Genomic DNA, 26,616 nt, shown 5'->3' with positions numbered 1-26,616 from the left:
GATCAACTATTTCTCAGGCCTTAGAAACTGCTTAAAAACCATTGTTTACTCACTGAACATCCAAGATCCTGCATGTCTGTGGCATTTCTCTTCACCACAGGGATTCTCAGATCTTCTTGGTCCATGAATTGCCCATAAAATGATGTCATAATGAATGCATTGAGGAAGCACTGTCAGATGGTGCTCACAAAGATTGGATAAAATCACAGGACTGTCAAATGCTTCCCTGCATTCCCAGAATCAGACTTGGATAGTCTGTATCAGCCAGATGTGAACTTAATCCACTACAGTCAGCTAACTTTGGGATGACTCTACCCCAACATTGCTGACCATAATTATTTCCTGCTGTAGGAACACTACGCTCACTGCATGTGAATCTTTTGTTAGTTTTCCTATATTGGCTACCATGTCAGGTTAGTTTTCCTATATTGGCTATCATGTCAGGTTTTTGTTCAAAGTATGAAATCTATAAAATCTCTATAAATGTAAAATGTTAATTAGCATCCCCAAATTCTTGCTCTATGGTGTTTATCTAGAGAAAGACTTCTCTTTCAGTATTTGTAAAATATTACTTAAGGTCTCTGTTATAAGCCCAAGAAACTGATTCCCATGGACAATCTAATTCAGCTACAAACCACATGACTAACCACATCCTACTTCATTTAGCACATACATGGAGGGCAAGAAAAGGTCCACTCCAATCAACAATAAACACATGGTGCTCACCTCCAAAGTCTTCCATAATTTTTGAATACTGCTCTCATTCCTCCTTTCTCAACAACAAAATGGTATGGGGATATATAATAAACACAGGTTTCCTCAAAAAGAAGAAATTTTTTATCCTGTCAAGAAATTTACACTATGGGAAAAATACTTTTTGACATTTGAGTTCTACCTAAAGATTCATTAAAGTTTCACGTCCGTGAAGGAACTTGGTGCATCCTGTTATACAGCTAGGTCAAAGTAAGACCTGATGTTGTCTGCGTGGCTGATGGCTAGTGGCTGAATCAGACATTTCAGGCTGAAATGAATTCTTCTGTGCTGTCTCTTACTTGAGAACAGTGGCTCACACACTTCTTTCGGTGACACAGCAAGCAACAGCATGTATGTGCTTCATATGTGGGCATGTGTGGATTTTCACATCTCCCACAAACTTTCAGAACCTAAATATAGTGAAAGACTTTCAATTTTATTGTGCTTTATATGTGGGAATTGCTCAAGGTCCAGTTCAAGTCAGAATCCCCACAGTTGTTAAGGACCCACCAGCAGCAGTCTCTCTCACTTGGTTGTCAGAGGAACTGAGGTGAAAGGGCTGGTCTTATTGCCACACTCCATTCCATTTGTTTAATCTCTACTGAAAAATCTGTGTGTGGGATGGATAAGTGAGAAGACACAGGAGATATATTAGAAACCTGCTCGGTCTGATAATGATATAATGCAGATATAAGTTTGTTAGAAACAACAAAGACTGAGGGAAATTGGAGCAGTGATCCAGCTTGAGTTGAAGAGTTCCACATCTGGCTTCTCAGCCAGTTTCTCTTAAGTCTGGGACATCACAAGTGCCAGTGAGAAGCTGAGAAGATCTGTTAGTTGTCTGTATAAATGTGTCACTGATCAGAAAGGTAAGAAATGGTTGATACGGGCTTTGGGACTCTCGATATTATTTTGGCCTGAACATAATTTGTACTCTCTCCCTCTCTCTCTCTCTCCTGGAACCCGTTCTCCCTTGATCACTTCAGATCTAAAGATTCATTACATTTATGATTTTTGATGAATTAGTGCTACTCTGGGATTAAATGATGGGGGCTGGATTTTCAAGCGACTTCTTTGTCTGTAGCAGACCCCTGTAAAAAAGCTGATTGGAGAATATCAATGCATGGGACCCCTGTTTCAGTCACCTAATCCTGTGAAGTACAAAGCAGCTTTTCCACACCCCTTAATGACACCACAGAGTAGACTCTTAGAGATGTATGTACTCTGAGAGGCCACAACAAAACTTCTGGCTTCAACTGCACAATTATGCATGCTTCTTCCCGGTGGCCTTGCCCCAACATAGGAAACAGATGCTGGTGAACTTCATGTTAGTTTAAATTTCATAATTTCAATACAGAGCCTGACTACCCAAATTTATTAAAGAGACTAGTCTATGGTAAAAGCCCAACTGATTATCATAGCCACACATATTTTGTGTGTGTGTGTGTGTGTGTGTGTGTATTTTCTGGAGTCTATTTGTGGAATCTGATGACAAATAACTTTTAAAGAATAATGTGCACAGTAACTCTTCATCCCACTTGAATGAGAACACACTGATATGGCAGTCTGAAAATGTCATAATCTTGTCTTAAAATCAATCTTTTCAAGACTCAGCTAAAACAAATAAGAAAAGCCTCTTCCTGTCTCCAAACAAAGTCTGATAAGCATCTGGGACAATTTCTCCATAAAGTCTTCATAGAACACATCCCACATCCCCAGATGCTTTCATGAAACCATTCGAGTAATTGCAATCATTTTCCTCCTTCTGTTGTTATGTTCCTTAATATACACACAGACACACACACACAGACACACACACAGGCGCACACATACATCTGCTCATAGTCCAGAGGTATTTGCTGTACAAACATCTCAATATCCTCATTTTTCTTTATCTTGGACTTGGGCATGCAACATTTTTCAGACTTTTCAATAATATGCTGATAGTGAATTGGGCTTTTATATGTTCTATGGATTATGTTCTTCCAGGAACTCCCAATTTTACTCTAATATGATTCCAGTATGCTGAGAGTTATTCCAACTAGAATGTGCTGAAGAGATGAATGTGGCTTCCATGCAGGGCATATTTCAAACTTTTCCCAAATAACATTCTTGTAGAGATTAGAGGATAATCTGGCAGCCAGACCTAGCCAATTAAAACAGTAATTGAAATGGTTGGAAATGTTTTCTTTGGCAAAATTTGATTATTTTGCTTCATTTTGGGTTTCCTTGAATAACAATAAAAACAAAACAAAACCCCCCAAAAGGGTCAATCATAAGACTGTTAATTTATTTTCTTGGTTATCTTTTCTCATCAAACAAAAAAGGATTGCTGTGTAGCTGAAAAGAAAAATTGAACACTGTGGTATGGGTTCTCACAGAACCCATAGAACGATTCTTAAGTTAATACCAGTAAATCTATTCTCAGCATAGACTATGTGGGAATTTCTGTTGTGGGTGGAAGGGGTAAGATGAGGAGAATTCAGTAAGAAATAAAAATACACAAGAGACATCCTTGGAAAATGTAAGTTTACTTTTCCCAGATCAATAGATACTTAAAAATTGAGACTTTCAACTTGAAGATATTGGAGAAAAAGAATTTAAAAATCAACTTATGTGCTATAATTCTCTTCTCCTGAAATCAGCTGTGTGCTACTAAGTGTTTAATAGTCCTCTCTGGGATCCGAAAGCATCTGATTTTTTAGCATTCGCTAATGTCCATGATGCAAACACTTTTTTTACCATGGCTAATTTCAAGCTACCAACCCAATGTTCCTGAACATAAGACTTGGAACAAAACATGCACGGTCAGCTCTTGCAAGCCACCATACACTGTTCCAGCACATCACAGAGTGAAGTCATAGTTTTACAAAGAAGACAGATAAGAAAATGCTATCTAGACTAACATTTGGTAAAAATACTGATAAAAGAAATTAGCGGGTGAAGATCATCATCTCACAAATTAATGAATCTAAGTTTTGCTGATTGAAATGGTAAGACTTGAGAAAATCCAAATGTTGGAATTGATTTTTTTTTAAAGATTTTATTGATTCATTTGACAGAGGGAGAGATAGAGATAGAGAGATTGAGAGAGCACAAGCAGGGGAAGTGGCAGGCAGAGGGAGAGGGAGAAGCAGGCTCCCCATAGAGCAAGGAGCCTGATGTGGGACTTGATCCCAGGGCACTGGAGTCATGACCTGAGTGGAAGCCAGACACTTAACTGGCTGAGACACCCAGGCATCCTTGGTGGAATTTGATTTTAAAAGGAAAACACCTTTTTATGTCAATCCATACTTCTTCCTTTTCAAACCCTGCTTGTAACCTCAAATCCTCTAAAGAAGTCTGAAAATAGGTGGGGTATCTATTTTAGCATCCTCTTGGACTTAACATCAATTCAAAATGCCATGTACTAGCCAGGCTAACCCTGCACACTAGAATCATGTGGGGAGCTTCCATAAAGTACTAACTCCTTGATCCCACCCAGGACCAACTAATGAGAAGGCTTTGGCGGGGGGCGCCTGGGGGACTCAGTCTGTTAAATGTCTGTGTTTGCCCCAGGTCATGCTCTCAGGGTCCTGGGATGGAGCCCCACATTCAGGCTCTCCACTCAGCAGGGAGCCTGCTTGTCCTTCCACCCCTCTCCCTGCTGGTGAGCTCTCCCTTTCTCTCTCAAATGAATAAATAAGATCTTAAAAAAAAAAAAAAAAAAGGCTTTGAGTGAGGCAAGGTACTGATAGTTTTAAAAAACTCCCCAAGTGTTTATTTTGTAAGCAGCTTTGTAAACAACTACTCCATCTATTTATTTGTCTACATTCTCACTGATAATATTCTGAAGGGAGACTGTAGTCCATCCCATTAAATTATGAACCCTGGCTGGACCAGATATGTTATTTCCTTTTTTCTCTTTTTATGCCTTCTCCCATCTCCATAAGAATCAATTAAAAAAAAAAACTTTAATTTTTGGATGGACTAGGAATGTGACACTATTCTGTTGGGCTCACATTTATCCTTACTCTCTCTTTTTTAGATTTCAAATCAAGCTCAGAAATTTTTGAGTTGGATCAAAGTCACCAGAAGCATGTACTAATTAATAATGATTTTCAATGATCTAAGGACACCCATGCAGAATAAATCACCTTTTTACTTAGAAAAGGACACTAATTATACATTTGACTTATTGAATGATTAACACACAGGATTTATCCACATATGTGCTGGTATGAATGTCAATATATAAAGCAAAAAAAAAAAAAAAAGAACAAAGAACAAATATTCCCACCTTTAAAAAAAAATGTAAAAAATACATTAAGATATGGGTGAGGCTTTAGTTTTTTTCCAGGAAGGGTGAGCTATATGATATTATAACATTATTTTATATGATTTAGTTACTTGCACAACTACTTTCAGGAAAAAAAAAATCAGACCATGCAAAAATGAACCTGGCCTATTTTCCAAATGCACAGTCCTCATCATTAGTGGCAGCCTTGATCAAATTTGAGAATCTTGAAAAGACATGCTATCTATGAATCTTGGAAAGACACACTTCACGTGTAGAAATCTGTGCCACCTCCAGGCATGGCAACGGAGCCAAGAACAGCAAGAAACACGACAAAGAGCAGCTGTGGCTCTTCACATGTGTGGTACCATTCGGCTAATGCCCAGGATATTGTATCATTTGTCCAAAGGGTGCAGCTGCACCAGCTGGCAGACTGGGGAAGGTGGCACAAACACAGAAGGCAGAAACTGGCAGCAAGCCTCACCTCTCCCCACGCTCACTCACTTTCTGCAGCACTGCTCTGGGCCATGTTCACAGAGGCGTCAGCATGCGGGCAAAACCTCTACTATAATTCAGCCAGAGAGCAAGTGTCATCACTCGACTCTGTCCGTGGTTGGTCTTCTGTAGAGGTCTATCTAAATGAAATGTGTTAGTTCACCTGTTACACCACAAACTACCCCAAATACAGAGGTTTCAAACAGCCATCATTTATTATTATTTACTCCTACGTGAGCAGAATGGGGTTCAGAGCATCAGGCTTGGGCTTGGCCGTATGGCTTTGTTATTCGCTGTGTTTCTGTGGATTGACGGAGGCAGCTCTGGCCAGTGTGTACGTTTTCCGGGACTGAGTCTGCAGGGGCAGGAGCAAGCTGGGAGGAAGCTCCTAACACAGCCACGGGAGAAGAGCAAGGGTGCCAGGGGAAGCACAGAGCTGTTAGAGCCTAGACTCAGAACTGGCAAACTGTCACTTCAGCTCCTACGCTATTGACGGAAACAAGTCATATGACTGAGTTCAAATTCTAGCAGTGAAGAACCACACTCTGCCCTTGAAGAGACCCTGGCAAAGCCATAGACACAGGATGGAATAAAGAATTAATTGTCCAACGGACAATCCATCACATAAACTTGTCAGTGTTTATGGACAAGAATAATGAGAATGAGAATGGTGATGGCGATGCTGACGATACTGCACATGGCGGTTCAGAGAGGTTTCTGGAGCTCTTCTGCCAATGGCCTGTCTCAGGGCTGCCAGCTGCAATAAGGTGGTTGGTTAAGTTTCTAGGAACTTCCTGGGTTAGCCCCAAGGTCACAGAGGCTTGCTCTGACCCTCACTCCTCCAGTGAGTTTTTTCAGTGCTTAATTCCCTATGTGAAATCCTCTGGCTAAAGTAGCAAGTGGATTACTCTAGATGATTAACCCTGACTGTTTGAGGTGATGAGTACTGAAAGCTTCAAAATATAGAGAAGTGTAAACACTGATGTTTACATTCAAAACAGAATGATTATGTCCAAAATATTCCCAGAAGTTAAAAATCTATAAACAAAAAGATGATATGTTAATAACAGTAATTTAGATTGTGAAGTACTGTTAACAAATAGGAGGATATTGGCTAGGCAGATTTGTGAAGTTACAGAAGAAAAAGTATTCTTTACCTTGCAAAAATGAGAGGTTATTCTTTTTTTTTTTTTTTTAGGATTCTATTTATTTATTTGTTAGAGAGAGAGAGCAAGTAGGGGGAGCAGCAGGCAGAGGCAGAGGCGGAAGCAGGCTCCCCACTGAACAAGGAGCCCGATGTGGGACTTGATCCCAGAACCCTGGGATCATGACCTAAGCTGAAAGCAGATGCTTAACCAACTGAGCCCCCAGACATCCTGAGAGAAGGTTATTCTTGAATCTATGTTCAAAATATACATTCAGGAATGTTTTTGGAAAACAGTCATCATTATTAGAATTAAAAACTACATGTGTCAGTCTCAAATCACTTAATGATATTCAGTCAAGCATAACAAATTTGGAAAACAAAACTTACTCATTTTCTCTCTCATTTGTTTGGCAATTTTTTTCATGACAACCTATGACTGCCAGACAGTATTTAGATTCTGCAGAAACAGGTGCAAACTAAGCAGACAAATCCTAGCCTTCAGAGAACTTATTTTCAGTACTGAGATACAGACAATAAAGATGTTGAATAAATACATTATGCAGGATTTTAAAAGAACTTCGTACAAAAAATAAAGTGGATGAAGAATTCTAAAGTGTAAGCTTACAATTTTATTGTTTAATTTAATTTTTTTCAAGTTTTTATTTAAATTTCAGTTAGTTAACATAGCGTGTAATATAAGTTTCAGGAGTACAATATAGTGATTCAACACTTCCATACAATAACACCCACTGCCCATCATGACAAATGCAATCCTTAATCCCCATCACCTATTTGAAGCTTGCAGTTTTAAACTGGGTAGTGAAGGTAGGCTCTACTGAAAAAGTGATATCTGACTCAAAACTTAAAGTAGCAAGGAACAAGGGTGCCTGGGTGGCTCAGTTGTTTAAGTATCTGCCTAGTGGACAGGTCCTGATCCCAGGGTCTTGGAGTCAAGCCCCACATTAGGTTGCCTGCAAAGTGGGGAGTCTGTTTCTCCCTCTGCTTCTCCCCTCCACTCATGCACTCTCTCTCTCCCTCAAATAAATAAAATCTTTAAGAAAAAAAAAAAAAAAGAAAAGGTAGCAAGGAACAAGTCATGCAGATACTGGAGGTGAGAATTTTCCAGGTACTGGAAACTCTTTTTGGAAAGAACCTGAGGCAAGAATGTGACTGATATGTTGAAGGAAGGAAGAAAGGGAGGGAGGGAGGGAGAGTGAGAGGGAGAATAGGAAGGAAAGAAGGAAGGAAGGAAGGAAGAAAGGAAGGCAGGAAGGAAAGAAAGAAGGAAGGAAGGGAGGAAGGGAAAGAAAGAAAGAAAGAAAGAAAGAAAGAAAGAAAGAAAGAAAGAAAGAAAGAAAGAAAGAGAGAAGGAAAGAAAGAGAGAAGGAAAGAAAGAAGGGAAATAACTGATGTAAGGGTTAAATTGAGGAGGTAGCTAAATACTAACAAAAGATCTAGGTATTTCTAGTTTTTTGGATTTTTTATATTTTATTAATTTACTTAGCTTATTAACCAGCTAGGTAGGTAGGTAATTTTAAGGAGATAATATATGCAAATAGTAAATTTTCAGTAGTACAAAGGAGTGCATTGGGAAGTAAGCCCTGCCCTTCCCCTACCCAGAGTTCCCAGCTCCCACCCCCGAGGAAACAATGTTACTAGGTCTTCTATGTATCTTTCCAGATATTTAATGACTTTTTCTGGTATATGCCCCCAAGTGAGGTAATTTGGAAAAACAGAATGTATCTTTGAGGGAGATCTGGATAAAGTTTGCTCTAATAGATGCACCTTAGTCTTTGTGCTATAATTATAGGTCCCCAATGAGCATGGCAGCCCAAGTCATGCTATCCCAGATGGGTGGGATGGGCCTACCTTGTGACGTCACCAAGTCACCTCAAGAAGAAGTTACCTGTGTATGACCACGATTTATTTTGAGAACTATTTCTGTTCCCACATCCAGAAGATTCCATGACTGTCATTTCTTGTGTCATTTTCTCCCAAGGATAAGGAGTGATTTCACTTAGTACTTGAAAACAGGTGTAGTGAAGTGAAAAAACAAACTATAAGACAAAAAAGTAAAATAAAATATTAACAAAGTAAAAAACAGACGGAAAACTTCTGTGTTTCACCAATGGGTATGGCAAGGTGACAATAGGTTCCTTGTTTGATAAAAGTACAAAGGTACAGGGTAATCCAATATTTTCCTGTAAATGCAGCCAAATTATGTGTCAGGCAGGTGTGATGACCACCACACTATGGAAACCAGCCAAATTATGTATAATGTATACTTCAGACTTTCAGACAATTTTCCGTGCAGGTAAACAAGCAGAAATCCATAAACTCCTTATATGTCTTTGATATTACAGTTGGTCTGCTATTTTAACATGGCCCTCACAGTCTCATTCTGCTCAATGAGATCTCCTGTGTCATTTTCAGAAAGTGTTAGGAAAATGCTATATGATCATTATATCTACCGCTCTAATCTTAGTAAGATAAAGAAAAAAATGCTTTATTCTTCAGAAAGATCCTTATGATCCAAGCATTTGCCAACAATGGCAACAAACTCCTTATGGGGCACCTGGGTGGCTCAGTGGTTAAGCATCTGACTTCAGCTCAGGTCATGATCCCCAGGTCCTGGGATGGAGCCCCTCATCGGGCTCCCTCAGGGTACTGGGATCGAGTTCTGCATCGGGCTCCCTGCTCAGTAGAGAGCCTGCTTCTCTCTCTCATTCTGCCTGCTGCTCCCCCTGCTTGTTCTCTCTTTCTCTCTCTCTGTCAAATAAATAAATATATTTTTTAAAAAGCCTCTTTACCATTATTAGTGCATAAGCTTTCTTGATCCACATAATCCCAGGAAGATTATAAATTAACCACCACCACTACCATCATCATCACCAAAAGATGAGGGTAAGAATGTTACCAATTTAATTTAACTTTGGGTATTTTTTGTAAAGTCTATGGCAACATGTCTCAAACTTCTAAAGGCCACTAGAATGTAAGTTCCATGAGATGATGCCTATTTCCATGATGTTTAGAGGCTGTCTAGCCTGTGCCTAGCCCTCATGTCAGGGTTAATTTTATGCATCAACTTGGCTAGGCCATAGTACCCAAATATTTGGTGAAATAATCTTGGAGATGTTTCTGTGAAACTTTTTTTAAAAGTAAAACTAACATTTAAAACAGAAGCCTTTGGGAAAGCAAATTATCTCCATAATGTATGTGGGTCTCATCCAATCAATTAAAAGGCTCAATAGAAAAAAGACTAACCTGTCCAAGCCAAGGAGCAATTCTGCCAGCAAGACTAACAGACTCAAACAGTAACCCTTCCCTGGGTCTCCAATCTGAAGGCCTATCCTGCAGACCTTGTACTTGCCAAGCTTCCACATCATCTAAGCCAATTCCTGAAAATAAATGTCTCTATATAAATGTAACCAGTAAGATATATACACATCTAGGTAGTTCTATTTCTCTGAAGAACCCTGACTAATACAATTGAGTAGGCATACAGTAGTTCCAAGTAGCATTTTTTGAATGAATAAATGAATGAATGAAATACTAATTCATGACCAATGTATGTGTGTTTCTTTGGTGGATGCGTTTGGCATGTGTTCAAATATTTTATTTCAAAATAATCCTTACAACTCTTATTGTACAAACTCCAGAATTTAGAAGTAAAATTTAACTGTTAGAACTCTTGCCACTATTTTCCTGATAATCTAAATTGATGATATCCAGCTTTCTCTATTGGTAAAGGAGAGGAATGATTGCTTTATTTTGAATTACACCACTCTGTTCTCGACACAGTAAAATTGTCAGAGTTTTAACCAATCTCTAAAATCCAATCCGAAATATCATCTTCTAGAAAACAGTCATTGCATAGCACTAGATTTTCTCTAATCTGCTGGACATAAACAGCTGTTTATAGCTACCAGGGATCATTGATCATCAAGTGAAAACTAGGTATATATTGCAGAGCTCATAGTTTATCTGTGTCTACAGAATCAGCTTCAACACACACACACACACACACACACACACAGTGGTCCTGTACTAAAATGCATTTTGTTGCTTTATCTGAAAAGAACAGCAATGAGAGCAAGGCCACAATGGTCTTTTCACTAGGCTGAGCTGATACCTATTTTCTAACAGGTTATCTCTAGAATTAAAATGTATGGTTAGCTTGTACTAGTATTTCCAGTCTCCTCATTCCAACTTGTTTTTTCTTAACTTAAAAAATGACCTAAACTCCATTTTCTTTTATATTCCATGCCTTGCTTGCCTCCCCTGACATATGTAAACCATCATAAAACTTGATTACCAGCTTTCTTGTTTTGTTTTTCAAAATTGTTACCTAATCTAATGCACATATACTATTCTAAAAGGACCTCTGGACCTAGCAAAATCTCATTTAATGATACACACTTTAGACTTAACCTGAAGACACACATCGATTAACATCACTGAAGACTTTTGAGAAAGAAGTCAATAGATGTATTAAAGATGCCAGAAATACAAGTAACAGCCTCTCAAGACAGGTAAAGAGAAAACTGCGTTTATTCAGGGTCTGTTTGGCACCTTCTCTTATTTGTACCTTAATCTTCCACTGCTATTGTCCAACATGGACTTCTTTTCTCAACATAATCAATCTAGACCATGTGGGCTTACTATAAACATATAACCTTCTGTTCCATGCTGAGATTCAAGATATAAGGCTGATGTACTCATTGGTTCTAATGGGTTAATACTTTGAGCCTGCCAGGTGCAAACTGATAGAAGGTTTTAGAAATTATGTCTTAATTTGAACAATGTAGTCCATTACTTGAAATTTTAGTTTCCCATTGATCAACAGAAAAAAAAACTAGGATAAAAATTGCCTTTTGGAACCCCCTAAATCAAACCAACTAGGAAGGTGCCTACTCAGACTTCATGGGGAGTTTACTATAATTATGATTTTGCTAGACACCCAGCAAAGAATCTAGAGAGACCAAAACAGGAGAGAAGACAGATATAATAATATTAATATCAGCTTTAGGGGAGAATTTTATCATTTAATATAATTACTGGCTCCATAAGTTCTTCATAAGTAAATGAATCTGAGAGGAATGACTTCTGATCAATAGTCGAACTGAGGAGGCCCTTCAAATGTAGCTTCTATGTAGGAACAATTCAACTGGATTCCTCTGTAAAATGGATAGATTACCCTCCAAAAGGCAGGCAGGAGGGAAGGAAGATGAAAGGAAAGGAGAGGAGAGGAGAGGAGAGGAGGAAGAAAGGAGGGAAAAGAATTTATATCTTAGAAATTAAAGCTGTTGGAGATCTTCTAAAATCAGTCAGCATTATCCATTTAAGGAATGGTAAAAGAAGAGAGAGGTAAAATTAGGTTAAATTTTGCAGTTGTAGAGATGAAATAGAACTTTCTCTAAGAGAAGTTAATAAACTCAAGATTAGTTATTAAAATAAATTCCTTCGTTGGAAAGATGAAAAGTATGAAAGGGATTTGTTTGGGGAGTTGCTGTGTAAAGCGTCTGATGTTGGGCGAAGTAAAGGAAAATGTTGGATCTTGAGTTTAATTTTTTAATTTTTTTAGTGAGTAGAAATGAACTCATCTCAATAGCATTTCCTCTTTTGTATTTGCTTAAGCTATTCTTCTAAATTGTAATATTTAGCCCTGCCAATTCCCAAAGATTCTCATATTTCTGTCTCAGTGCTGCTCATGAAGTAAACAAAATTCCTACCAACTGGAGCTACATCTTAAATCGATTTATACTATTAGTAAAAACTATGGTGGAGTAAAAGCACATGGTACGGGGAGCCAAGAGGGTCCCCATGGTAAACTCAGCTCTTCTGCTGGTTACCTGACAAGGACCCCTCTGTGCCTGGGTTTTCTCCTCAGCAAAACAAGAGAGATGTAATAACTAACTCCTCACTGATCTTCCAACCAGCAGAATTTGTGTGTGTTTTATAAAAGTAGCCTGGTCATGAACAACAATCTTAATAGCAGTGAGAAATGCATGGAGCCACTTTACAACAACTTCGACACACTTGTGTCTTGAACAAATGTTTGGCAATCATATCAATTTGTGCCCCATCTTCAGTCAGAACTTCATCTTAACCATTCAAATATGCTCTCGCAGGCAAATCTTCGAGATTCTCCCCAGGAGGCAAACATCCCAAGCTCATCTGTAACCTTAAGGCCAGAAATGGCTTCCTTCCTTCTGGTCTGAGGTGCCTGGCTGGATTTTCAACTTAATGTCATGTCTTCTATCCTTAGCAGGGAGGGAATACAGTGGGGCTGACCATTTACGTGCTATCTATTATTAATCTGAGCCATGGTAAATTTGTTTGTACTACAGTTTCTGTGGTCTTACATTGCATTCCAGTGAAATGATAGAACCTGATCTTCAAATGGAATGTTCTCTCGCAGGTTTAAAATGACCGGATGATAAAGCCAAACAGACTGGCAAGAATACCATGCAGTTCTTGATAGGGGACACAGGGAAGGACATTGTTTCTCTCACTGACCAGTCTCCTAGCAGCCTAATTAATGCACAGTGGCTCTTGATATCACACTCTCTAAAAACCCAAACTTGGAAATATTATCAATTCTTCTACAATGAAATATGGACTCAGGAAATTGTGTGTGTGGTTTTTTTTAAAAGATTTTATTTATTTATTTGACAGAGAGACATCACAAGTAGGCAGAGAGGCAGGCAGAGAGAGAGGAGGAAGCAGGCTTCCTGCCGAGCAGAGAGCCCCATGTGGGGCTCAATCCCCAGGACCCTGGGATCATGACCTGAGCCGAAGGCAGAGGATTTAATCCACTGAGCCACCCAGGCACCCCAGGAAATTGTGTTTTTAAATGGTAAAATTTCTAGTAGTCCGCAGTGCTTAAAAGAGACAGATCTTCCCCCCCCCCCCCCGGAGAGAGCTCCTGTGAGCAGGAGCAGGGGGAGAGGGCCAGAGGGAGAGAGAGAATCCTAAGCAGGCTCCATGCTCAGTGCATAGCCCGACACGAGGCTCCATCTCAAGACCCTGAGATCATGACCTGAGCCAAAATCAAGAGTCAGATGTTCAACCGACTGAGCCACCCAGGTGCCCCCCAAAGAGATAGGAAAATGTGGTGAAAGGAAACATAACAATATTGTGTATCCCCACCTCCTGCCTTCTAACAGGTGAGCTCTTATGATGCCCATTCTATAGACAAGGCCAATAAAATGGAACAGGTACCCTATCAAAAAGGAATGCACCATGTAAGAGGCAATGCTAATAATAGAAGCTATTTAAGAGGGAACAGCACAAGATGTTGAAAGGATGGTGAACACTGTTTTTCTTTGCTGATACCCAAAAAGTAACCAGAAAGAGATTATCCCTTTTCCCCCCTCCTCTTGAGTTGTGCTGCTATCCTGTGAGAAGTGTGGGGGAGGGCAAAGTGGTATTCCCCAAGGATGGGCTTTCCCAGCCTCCTCCAGAGCAGTCCAGGTCTGTGAATCAAGGCCGGGGGTGGGCCCAGCAGTTTTCCTTTCCCCACGCAGGCCATGATTAAGAAGGCATCTGTCAACAGAGACTTTCAGCTGTATTTCCAGCCCAGCTTCCTCCCAACTGACTCAGCCAGTGATGCCACAATCTAATGTTTATGACCTAACTGTTGATCACCATGGAAGGAGCACAAACCTTAGACTGTTGAGGAGTAAAACCAGTATTGAGATGCTGGATGGTTTCGGAAGAGGGCAAAGAAGACCCTTATTATTCATCAAGACCACATGTGAGGACTGAACACCATATTCCTCACGTGGGCACTTCCACTGCTTGCTAAAACTGCCATGTGGATGTCTTCGTGCCTATTGGAGGACCCAAATAAGGACTTCGGGTGACCGAGTAGAAACAAATGCCATGGCATTTAGAAACGAAGAACAAGAAGCCAAAGGGAAAATGTGTATGTAGCCATTTAATGAGGTTTGGATGACAAGTTCTGTTTCCTTACCTTTTCGCCAGCATGTGGAAACGGTTTTAAAAGAGAAAGAAAATGTGCTGAATGCCAGGAAAAGACTACGATCCCCCCAAACTCGACCTCGTAAACAGTGCTGCTGGTATATTCATAAGCCGGGAGTATCAGGATATTTCTGGTTGACTTTCTGGTTATTCCGGGTGCCCCCACCCATAAAAATAAAAGCCAAATGAAAAAACAAGCCAATGGCATAAAATAACTGCTTTTTAGTACAGATCATTGTATCAAATGCTGTCAATGGCAGGAGGTCTTGGCACAGATGTGGTAACTGGATGAGGACTGTGGCGTGGTCAAGGTGAAGTGAGTCTTCTTTCCTGGACTGCCCTTCCCAGACTAATAATCAAAAAGAGCTGTCCTTCTCCAGCCCCAAACAGCCGTGTTCGAACAGTGTCTCCCAGTAGTGCTTGTGGCTTACAAGTAATGTGAGAGTCTTTTTATAACTGTTGAGGTTTAATTTAAAAGGAAGCTCAGAATCAGCGGTAAAGGGAGGGGAATGTTGTGAACTACAGACCATCTGAAATGGGGAAAATCATAAATACCAGAGTGTCTGATTATGTGAGCGTCTCTTGAAGTCGAATAATGAACCTTCTTCATGTTCTGCTTTTCTGGACTTGGCTCCCTCTGACAAATTTGCAGGCATCAGGGTCTGTCTGGAATTCATTCCAAGTTGGAGGGATATTTTTTCCCTTGACATTTTGCAGCTGAGACAGCCCTGAGCAGGAAGCTGAGGAGTGTAACATTACCAAATATGTCCTTTCTCCTGCTCTTATATTTTATTTCCACAGGAAAAGAAGGCAGATGAGGGCCAGTGGGAGCTGGCCAATGAGAATGCGGCCACAGGGGCGGCCTTTACGGGAGGTGGGGAAATTGATCAGATGCCAGTTTTCACCAAAAAAGAGAAACTATTCTAGGTACCACCAGTTGAAATGTGTGCTCTGCTTGAGGAGACGTTTGGCCGTTTCCTACAAATCGCCCAGCTATTCCAGCGGAATTACTTATCACCGCGTCGGTCTCATTTTCTCATGTAGGCCTTTGCTAAGAAAGCAGGCGTGCGGTATATTGCTAACACGTCTGTGCCTTTGACCAGATCACTTCACTTTCTGGGGCTTCAGATTCTTTATTGGTAAAAGGAACACTTGGATGTGATCATTTCCCAGATCTCTCCAGGTTCCCAAAACTAAAGTCTGTAAGCTAGTTTGATCACATGCCTCAATCACTAAAATATATTTGAATATCCATCAAGTTACATGTATATGTATATGCACTGCTTTATAAGTATATTATAAACTTACAAAATATATAAAACATATAAAATACAAATTAAAAAGGAGACCAAATATGTAACTTCAGGTATTTTCCCTCCAAACCTCAATAGTTTCTCTTAAGCACTACCTGGGGTCTCTTTGGAGATCATGGCTCCAGGCTCCTTTTCAGCTCTGTTTTTTTTTTTTTGTTTTGTTTTGTTTTTTGTTTTTTTTTTAATGGGTGTAAGACATTAAATCATCATTTCCACAGGGGCTAAGAGAGAACATAGGTCAGTAAAGTGACTGCAGATTACATACCCTTTGCTTGCATATTAAATACATAACAAAGTTTTTTATTATTTTTAAGACATTTTTAAATTTTTTTACATTTTTAAAAAGATTTTATTTATTTGACACAGAGACAGAAAGCACAAGCAGGGGGAGCAGCAGGCAGAGGGAGAGGGAGAGGGGGAAGCAGGCTCCCTGCTGAGCTGAGAGCCTGACTTGGGGCTCCATCTCAGGACTAGGACCTGAGCAGACGGCAGATTGCTTAACTGACTGAGACACACAGGCACCCCCCAAAAGTTTTTTAAAACATAATCTTCTTTGGTTAATCTTGTTGTACTACTTGTAAAAGAAAATAGTTACAGAGAAAGTTCTTTACTGAGGAAAACAGCAATGTAAGTTTGTTGTAAATGGCAATTGACAATCTTGAGTCAGGGAAATATTTGAAAGCAGGAGAAACTGGGGTAATCTGGAGTGTGTCTGTTGTGTCCAAAGACAGAAGCTGCTCTTCAGCCCCAGCGAGCTTTCGTCATCCAGGAAGGGAGGCCTAGTCCTGCCAAATGTGATTTTTCAAAAGAATTGAGATACACAGATTTTAATGTGAAATTAAGTTAATTTCTCAATTAATGTTGCTCAAAAATTTTAGAGCCAAGCATAAGATGAACTCTCCTCAGCTAATGGGCAGGCTCTTGGTGATCTCTGACCTAATAATCAGCTGATTTAGCTCTGTAATTTTTGTGACAATATTGGTCTTGTATTCAGACATCCAAGTCTTTGGGCAGGGTGGTTATGTATGCGTAAGAGAGAGAAACATGAAATGGCATTTCATTAAGATCATGTTTTTCTCTCACCAGCTTTTCAAAAGGGATCACTTCTTGGATACTTCTAAGGTTGCCCCATCAGACCAATTATCTATGTTTTTTTAGTCATAAAAATAAGAAAATATTACATTGTTCCTGATACACCTGCTGCTTTTGTATATGGAAATACCATAGAAAAAAGTATTATCTTAAATTTTGATGTTGTATTGATCAGAGATTGCCAAACTTTTTCACAGATATTTTTCAGTAAATATGGAAGCCCCGTGGGCCATCTGGTTGCTGTTGCAATAACTCAGTTCTGCATGGCTGCGTGAAAACAGCCATAGACAATACTTTGCAAACAAATGAGCCCGGCTGAGTTCCAATAAAACTTTATTTACACTAACAAACTGTGGACCAGATTTGGCCTGTGGGCTGCAGTTTGTCAATTTCCATATTAAATCATAAGCTCTTCGAGGGTGTAACCTATGTCTGATTCAACTCTGTATCTTCAGTCCATGCAATCCTGGCCTAGAGGAGGTGTTCCATGAATATTTGCTAAAATAAATTGAAGGGTGTGGAACTTAGCAGTTTACGCCAATAATAATTAACTTCCCATTTGGGAGATAGAAAACCTACAGCAGGGTTTATGGGTTGTGTCCACCATGAGGCTTACATCAGCATATGAATTCCCTTAGGGAATTTGTGGCTCATCCAAATGTTCTGACCAAGGAAAAAAGGTCCTCTATCAGGCTAATGAAGCAACCTGAGACTGCTGAGACCCACACACAGACTGAAGGGTCAAAGGGCAAGAGCCACAGAAGACCCTCAGAATTTCATGGATAGGCTTCTTCCAAATCTTTCCTCAGCTCTTCTTTTTTAACAACTAAATGACCAAATACCAGGTGTCTATTGTGCTCTTACACTGTAGTGCTGTGCTTCTCAAAATTCTGGTCATGACCCACTGGGCACACACTAAAATGTTTCCCAAAACAATTCTTACTCTTCCCCCATTTCTAAATTCTGTTTTTAGGAACTGAGGTATAATTGACGTATAATTACACCTTCACATACACAACATCATTGTTCAGTATTTGTATTTATTGTGAAATGATCACCATGACAAGCCTAGTTAACAACCATCATCGTCAGTTATCCTAGAGTTACAAAATTTTCCTCCTGCAGTGAGAAGTTTTAAGAGCTACTTTCTTTGCATCTTTCAAATACACAATGCAATATTATTAATTAGATTTTCCATGCTGTACATTACATTCTTTATGATTTATTTATTTTATAACTAGAAATTTGTGTCTTTTGACCCCCTTTACCCATTTCTTCCATTTCCCAACCCTGAGCTCTAGCAAGCACCAATCTGTGTTCTGTATTTATGAGCTCATTTTTTTTGTTTTTTTAGATACCTCATATAAGTGAGATCATAGATTAGCCTTTCTCTGTCTGACTTATTTCACATAGCATAATGCCTCAAGGTCCGTCCACATTGTCATAGGAATATTATTCCTCCCTCCCTCTCTCTCTCTCTCTCTCTATATATATATATATATACATACACATATTTTTTCTTCATCCATTCATTTTATTTATCCATTCATCCACTGATGACACTTAGATTGTTTCCATATTTTGGCTAACTCTTATGCTTATTATGAGTAATTCACTGGGATATCCTCTCTTTGTTTATATTTGATTTATTTTTATCATGGGTCAAACTTTCTAAATGGATTTTATCACCCACTAGATGTAGCATTTGGTTTGACAATCATAGAAACATTCAGCTCTTATTCTAAAGGGATTTACACGCTAACTGGAGAGATAAGGAACATCTAGCGAACAGAGTAACAGGAGATAAGTTAGGACATCTGTAGCACTTAGAGCTCTTCACTGGTAGTAGCTGGAGTTTTAGAAACCATAGATGAGTGGTGGTATTGGTCTAGGCTGGAGGCTTAACACATGGAAAATTTATCTGAAAGGAGGAGTGGGGGAGAAATAAGTGAATTGGGGTAAGGCCTCACTTTAAGAAAAAAAAAAAAAAATCTTCCAAATAAAAATGTAGCCGAGGGCCATTTCTTTTCTCCTGACTCCATTCCCAGGATGAAGGAAAAGGGTCTCAATTAAAATTCAGCAGGCATTTGTTTACTGGAACAGTATATGAGAGGATTAAAGAAGAATGAGAGGTCTACATGATTCATTTCCAAAACCCAAATGGAACCATGGAAGGGCATGGTCTGAGAAGAGTCTGATTAGAAAAATCACTTTCACTTAGAAAACAGTGAAGATAACTCTTTGGAGAAAAGAGAAGACAAAATTTGAAGATTGGTGAGATCACTACAGACATGCAGTTAGAAAACAAAATCATATTTTTATTGGCTACTAAGATTTTTATATGAGGCAAATATAGAAGTACTTTGGTAGTTTTGTCAAATCTGGTGTGGTTTTGAGATAAAAGGGAAAAGAACCAAAAGGGTAACCAAATAAATGGTCAAGCAGATTAATTAACTTCAATAAGCTGTATTTAAGTCATGAGTAAAAACACACTGATTGTGGGAGTGAAGAGGCAAGGAGTGGAAGGGATGGAATTGGCAAAGGGCCCAGTAATCAAACATATAAAGCAAGTACGCAGATTTCCATAAACACAAGGTAACTAGAAAGCAAGGGACCCTTGCAGATGAGTTCCGAATGTGAGAACCAAACCAAGCTGAAAAAAGTAAAATGAATAGAAATGCCTACAAAATAGCATGGGACAGATAAGCCCAAGAAAGACAAGCGTATTTGAGAATCAAAAAGTAAAAGACTGTACACTACAATTTAAAGAGAAAAGGACACAAGGCATAGAGAAAATAGAGGCATAGGTTGAAATTGGAAGAGGAGGAAATAATGTAAATGCATGTTGATTTTCATTTTAGGTATGATTCTAATTTTATAATAAGAGGAAAAAGCACAACAGTAACAAATAACTTATTTAAAGATCATTTCCACTTTGACAATTCTACAATGGGATTTTCAGTCCAAAGGGCTTTATGAAATAAACAAACAAAAGATATAAGAAAATAATAAAGAAGTATGATCGATGATGTTCTCTCTATGACACAGACGATGGCATCCTGGAAATCAGTAGTCTGGTTTATAAGACACTTAAAGAAGGGTGTTTATAATTATCTCCCAGTGATGTGAACTGCCAAATTTTTCTCAAAATATAATTAATCTTTAACTGCTTTTAAAACATCTTGGATGTTATGAATAAATCTAATGTCACTAAGTTAATCAGAAGCCAGACTTTACTTACTTTACTGACATAATAGGCTTCACACATGTTTAGGAAAAACCAGACATTTAAAAAATTTTTTTTAATTTTTTAATAAACATATAATGTATTATTAGCCCCAGGGGTACAGGTCTGTGAATCACCAGGTTTACATATTTCACAGCACTCACCATAGCACATACCCTCCCCAATGTCCATAACCCCACCACCCTCTCTCTACCCCCTTGCCCCCGGCTCCCCTCAGTTTGTTTTGTGACATTAATAGTCTCTTATGGTTTGTCTCCCTCCCAATCCCATTTTGTTTCATTTATTCTTTTCCTACCCCCCAAACCCCCCATGTTGCGTCTCCACTTCCTCATATCAGGGAGATCACATGATAGTTGTCTTTCTCTGATTGACTTATTTCGCTAAGCATAATTCCATCCATGTCATAGCAAATGGCGAGATTTCATTCCTTTTGATGGCTGCATAATATTCCATTGTAGATATCTATACCACATCTTCTTTATCCATTCATCTGTTGATGGACATCTAGGTTCTTTCCATAGTTTGGCTGTTATGGACATTGCTGCTATAAACATTCGGGTGCACATGCCCCTTCAGATCACTACATTTGTATCTTTAGGGTAAATTCCCAGTAGTGCGATTGCTAGGGTAGCTAGCAATAGTAGGGTGCGATAGTAGGGTAGCTCTATTTTCAACATTTTGAGGAAGCTCCATGCTGTTTTCCAGAGTGGTTGCACCAGCTTGCATTCCCACCAACAGTGTAGGAGGGTTCCCCTTTCTCCGCAACCTTGCCAGCATCTGTCATTTCCTGACTTGTTAATTTTAGCCATTCTGACTGGTGTGAGGTGGTATCTCATTGTGGTTTTGATTTGTATTTCCCTGATGCCGAGTGATATGGAGCACTTTTTCATGTGTCTGTTGTAAAGCCAAATATTATACTCTCTCTTAAGGTTTATCACTTTCCAAGTGGTTTATCCTACGTTTCCAAGCATGTCTGGAAGAAACAATCTTTAGAAATTACATTATGGTTTCAAGGGCAAGGGTTATTGAGCTTGGTTTCAAAGAGCTACTTGAGATTCCTTAACTTTTCTTCAGAAGAAAAGGCCCAAGTCTTTATCCTAAGACTCGTTAAGAGGTAACAAAGAACAAAATCAAGCAGCAGGGCAGGTCCAAATAGTTTTGGGCCTCTATGTAAAGTAGAAGGTAGGGGCTCCCATTGTGGAACCTGGAAGCTCAGGTCTAAGTGCGGGTGCATTTAAAATAAAAAAGAAGGGGCGCCTGGGTGGCTCAGTGGTTTAAAGCCTCTGCCTTTGTCTCCGGTCATGATCCCACAGTCCTGGGATGGAGCCCCACATTGGGGGGGGGGGGTCTCTGCTCAGCGGGGAGCCTGCTTCCTCCTCTCTCTCTGCCTGCCTCTCAGACTACTTGTGATCTCTGTCAAATAAATAAATAAAGTCTTTAAAAAATTAATTAATAAAATAAAATAAAAAAGAATAGCAGGAGGCAGAGACTATCCATCCTAGCTGTAGGGCTTTCCTTCAGGAAGTCGTCCTATCTTTGTAATTTGTTCTCAAAGACAAACCACTATCTTCTCTCTGCTCTGGGCAATTTAACCTAATAGATGGCTTTTACTTATACTATTATAGAAAAATTTTCCTGGGCTCTGTATCAGCTCCCAAAATAGTTTTAACATATTTTGTTACATCTCTTCTCTCTATTACAGTTTATTTACAGAGGTAAATTCATTACAAACATATATATTATATATGTTTGTGGATGCTATGTGTATACGGGCAAACAGACTAATGTGACATCCCATTTTCTCATCCCCCCTCATAATGCATAGGCAATACTAAATGAGGGGTGAAGTTATTACACAGTGTCATGGACAGCCAGCAGTGACCTTTGAAAAGTGAGGTTTCCCTAAGTCTTTCTCTGTATAAGACCAGAATTTATTCTGCACGTGTTCTATATTACAACTCATGAAATGGAAATTTCAGTGACAAAATGTAAGAAGGCAGAACATAAAAATGACTGACTTTTTTCAGGAAGAGAAATTCCTCTTTAGAAAAGAAACTACATTACCAGAACCAAGGGCATGTAACAATATTTTCTGAGTGAATAGTAAGATATTTTCAGGCTAAGATGACATAATTTCTTTTCCTTGTTGAAAGGTCACTACTAATAAGCCAGGTCACCTAACTCTTGTCACTTGGATAGTACTGGGTCAAACGTGAGCAGACAGGCCCAGGAGTAAGGGTTGAAGGACTCAAGAGTTTAATTGGAGGGACATCTGGGTGGCTCAGTTCCTTAAGCATCTGCCTTTGACTTAGGTCATGATCTCAGGGTCCTGGGATCAAGTCCTGTATTAGGTTCCTTGCTCGGTGGGAAACCGCTTCTCCCTCTGCCTCTGCTTGCCAGTCCCCCTGCTTGTGTTCTCTCTTGCTCTCTCCTTCAGACAAATAAATAAATAAAATCTTAACAACAACAACAAAAAAGAGTAAAATTGCGGGGCTCTCTTCAACAGCACATATACCAAAATCAGAACAATACAAAGATTAGCACGTTCCCTGTGCAAGGATGACACACAAATTTGTGAAGCCTTCCATGTTTCTTTCATGTTTTCTGCATATTAAAAAATCCTACTGTACTGATTCATAAACTATTCAACACCTATAAAACGAAGAAAAAAGTAAAATCAGAGGCCAGCATACCGTATTGTCTCAATATTTAAGTTATAAATCAAGCTAACACACTGTAAAAAATGTTTTATTCTCTGACCTTGACATACATCACTGTCATAATGACAAAATTGGAAATATGTCCAAATCTATGGCTTTTATATGACTGGAAGTTAGCAAATTATCAAAGACAAGCACATTAATTTTTATTGTGCACATCTCTGTGTTCCGTTGATGGTCCAATGATACTTGGATGACTAATGTAATGCATATAGAAATTTAATAGTAATATAGTAAATACTCTATACACTAAGAAATTCAAAGTACTATGCAAAATATTCCACAGCCACCATATACAAGCGCTATGAATAGCACGCTCATCTAGCCTGGGAGTAATCTCTGGAACCATGAATCAGGACCCAAACAAGAGCCAGAACAATGGCTGCTCAGCACTACTGGGAAAGCACACTTCATTAGGAAAAAATGAATATGCGTTTCTATTATCTCCAAGGAGGGACTTGATAAATCACTCAGTATATTTTCTCATACTCAAGGGTTTCTGCTGTTCAAACCCTGCCTTCACTCCAAAGTGGTTTCTTTCTCCAACGACAACAGAGACGGAGATACCACTTTTTTTTTTTTTTTTTTTCCCTAGGACATAGGGCACAAGATAGGCATGGACATTTCCCTGGAGCCTGAACAAGGTTAGTCCCAGCGGGAATGTCTAAGGTTCCAGGTTGTCCTGTGTCGGGGCTGAGTGCTGGGTCCATAGTAAGGGCACCTGTGTTTCCTTACAAAATTCCTTTATCCTGGGTTTGTGATATACAGGGCCTCAAGTGCAGGATACCTTTTACTCACATGTGAATGCAGTGCCGGATTTAGGTGATTTCCTGAGCTCTTTCACAGATGTGCAGAATCTAAAAAGGCTTACAGCATGAACGAGCTTCTGCAGAAAGCTGTTATGACGGGGTTTCTTGACAACCAGAATTTGGTGATTGTATGTATAGATTGCTAAGGTGACCATTGCCATGTAGGAATACAGTTGTAGATTCACTAGCAAAAGGACTTCAGCAATCCTTTTTTTTTTTTTTTTCTCATGAACACAGTCAAATCTATTCCAGGAGAAATCAGATTTTCTCTAGTATTTTGTTTGGTTTTGTTATGAGAACTCCTGATTCAACAGAACCTGACAACTCCTTGATCTTGAGTCCTGTTTTCTTGTTCTCTTGCCTCTATATTCTTTCACCCAAAAAACCCCCTGTCACCACTGGTTTAATTCCAGTTTAATTACAAGCATTTCAATTTCTGATCCATCAAAAGTCTGGTCTTCCCTACGTATGCATTTCCCACTGCAGTCTCCTAACACTTTACAGGCTCTGAACAATGGCTATCTGTTCCCTCCTGCTGGGTTTCCAGAAACAGACTTCAGAGAGCTGCCATGTGTTTATCTTTCTTTACACTCCAGCAAGCACCCCTCCGTGACTCACACACTCAGAAAGCCAAAAGCCCTGAATGGTTGTTTATTCTCACCAGCTGGATGACCCTGCACGTGGCTCTCAGCATGGGCGAGGATTAGAGATGTTGGGGAGGTGTGCCATGTAGATTTCAGGACACACAAAACTGCCTCCACTTGTGCCTTGCGTAGGTCTTCTCCGGAAGCTCAGAATTAACCAAGGAACTCAGCTCAGCTTGTCATCTTTGTTTTTTTTTTTCCCACTTATGCACAGATGGGAGAGGAAGAATCAGATAGGATGGCCAAGAGGAATACAAATACGTGGGGACTTGCCATTTTCTAGTGCTTACAGCATAATATTCAGCCTTTAGAACTGATGCTTGGTGGACAGGTGGCACATGACTCTTGATGGTCTGATTAGATCAACTTGCTACACCAGCTTCAGAGATGGACCATCCTTCACCCCAATCACAAATTACATGTGAGCCCTAGGAATTAGTCAGTTTAGAACTTCTTGATCATCTGGTAATTTTCTGCCTAGTTTTATGGAGATTTGTCTTCTGCATTCCCAGTATTCAGCAACAGACACATGTTGTGGGATAAAGAGCGAAAAAAAGCCAACAAAAAGCCTCACATGCCATAGTTAGAGATGAGGAGATCAAAAAGAAACTGGTCCCTCAAAAGTCATTCTGTTTATTGGAGATATCCATCAATTCTGGTCTTAGGGAGAGTGTACTGCTATCCTTACAGAGGATAACAATTGTATCTTGCCCCTTCCTCTCAGACATCTGACGAAGGCTGGGTAGGATCACAAATAAATCATGAGGACTAGCCTATGGGAAAAGGAGCACACACTGGATGAAAATGGAGAAACTTGTGAAAACAGAGATGGTTTTCAAAGATTTAACACAGCCAAGTCATGTTCACTCTTGTTAACTTTGGTTATGCAACACCATTGTTTAGCTTTTTTTTTTTTTTAATTTTCAAAGCAATATATAAAGGAATCCAAAACAAAACCATAAAGATTATAGCTCTTTAAAATAAAAAGCTGTAAATAGAAACCCACATAGTTTACCAATAGTACTTGCCATTTTTAAGTGTACTTCTCTGAGTTTGACAAGTTTATGGAATAAAGCAAAAGAGTAGCTAATTTTTTTTTCTCCTAGGAACTAATCCTCTGCATACTAAGGAAATGTAACCAGAAATTGCCATTATAAGAATGCTGACTTGGTGATTCCTTAGCGATTTTTCTTTATAGAATCACAAATGTCTTCAAAACAGCCAGACTCAAAATACTTGAATGCCACAGTGCAAAGCTTTTAAAGAAATGAAGTTTGGGGTTGGGTTCAAATAAGGTTTAGGGGAGTACAGTCTTCCTAAACTAAACTAAAAGGAAAGTTATCTCTGTCAACCACAAACTAAAGTTTTAGGCTTTGTGAGGCGCCTGGGTGGCTCAGTCGATTAAGCAGCTACCTTCAGCTCACCTCATGATCCCAGGGTCCTGGGATCAAGCCCCGAGTCAGGCTTCCTGCTCAGTGAGGAGCCTGCTTTTCCCTCTCCCACTCCCCCTGCTCATGCTCGCTCGCTCTCATGCTGTCTCAAATAAATAAATAAAATCTTTAAAAAAAAAAAAAAAGTTTTAGGCTTTGACATGCAAGCTGGTAACTGCAGATAGAGGCAACCAAACAAATTAAAGCCTAAACAAATCCAGTATTAATTACCTTGACCTATACATGTAAGGACAATCAACGTTAAAAATGAATATATTTGAATATGTAAGTTTGGGGGCTGTTTTTCTTCAGAAGTGAAGATTATGTGTAGGACTATAAGGATTTAATGAGAGAATGCACATAAAGTACTTACCCCAGGACTTGGCATCTAGAAACACTCAAATGAGAACTATCATTATTATGATATCATCATACCAGCCAAGCCAATTCCATTATGTTATCCTTATTATAAATACTGTGAGATTTTTTTTTTGCTTTCACTGGTGTGGTCTAATGATTTGTCTCTAAAAACGGGTAATATCAGTAGGTCCATTTGAGTTTAGGAAGTGGCAGATGGAAGTTAGCAAACACAAAGTCTCTCCCTCAATAGTCCTGGTACTGAGAAGGAGTCAAGAACTGTTGAGGCTAATGACTAAAGTAATCCCTACTAAGATGTTGCAGTTACTATGGTAAAGGGCTCCCAG

General features: G+C 39.3%; 3 long non-coding RNA genes and 1 other non-coding gene across 6 annotated transcripts in view; 2 read left to right on the top strand and 2 right to left on the bottom strand.

Annotated features, from left to right (window-relative positions):
• Positions 1-752: 752 nt before the first annotated feature.
• Positions 753-14,377, bottom strand: LOC116858617. The gene is made up of 5 exons (XR_004380965.1): positions 14,340-14,377; positions 8,541-8,728; positions 5,514-5,664; positions 1,264-1,363; positions 753-773 (listed from the first exon to the last, which is right to left on the bottom strand). It is a non-coding gene; the product is annotated as an uncharacterized LOC116858617 (long non-coding RNA).
• A 25-nt stretch (positions 14,378-14,402) lies between these two features.
• Positions 14,403-26,616, bottom strand: part of LOC116858615 — a 177,920-nt gene continuing 165,706 nt past the window's right edge. Inside the window, exon 4 of one of the 2 annotated variants that reach the window (XR_004380958.1) lies at positions 14,403-14,506. This is a non-coding gene — a long non-coding RNA (uncharacterized LOC116858615). Of the gene's footprint in view, positions 14,507-21,168; positions 21,283-26,616 lie in introns of those variants that run through there. The other variant, XR_004380961.1, reaches the window with a different exon arrangement.
• The window catches only part of LOC116858616, a 71,967-nt gene continuing 59,847 nt past the window's right edge, over positions 14,497-26,616 (top strand). For both annotated transcript variants that reach the window (XR_004380964.1, XR_004380963.1), the window contains exon 1: positions 14,497-14,601. This is a non-coding gene — a long non-coding RNA (uncharacterized LOC116858616). The remainder of the gene's footprint in view (positions 14,602-26,616) is intronic.
• LOC116858669 lies at positions 22,800-22,903 on the top strand. The gene has a single exon (XR_004380980.1). It is a non-coding gene; the product is annotated as a U6 spliceosomal RNA (small nuclear RNA).

The sequence above is a fragment of the Lontra canadensis genome, unplaced genomic scaffold (genome assembly GCF_010015895.1).
Source record: "Lontra canadensis isolate GAN:19392208 unplaced genomic scaffold, GSC_riverotter_1.0 scaffold141, whole genome shotgun sequence".
NCBI classification, from domain to species: domain Eukaryota; kingdom Metazoa; phylum Chordata; class Mammalia; order Carnivora; family Mustelidae; genus Lontra; species Lontra canadensis.
Note: the sequence above shows the minus strand (reverse complement) of the source record. Positions and strands in the feature narration are given on the sequence as shown.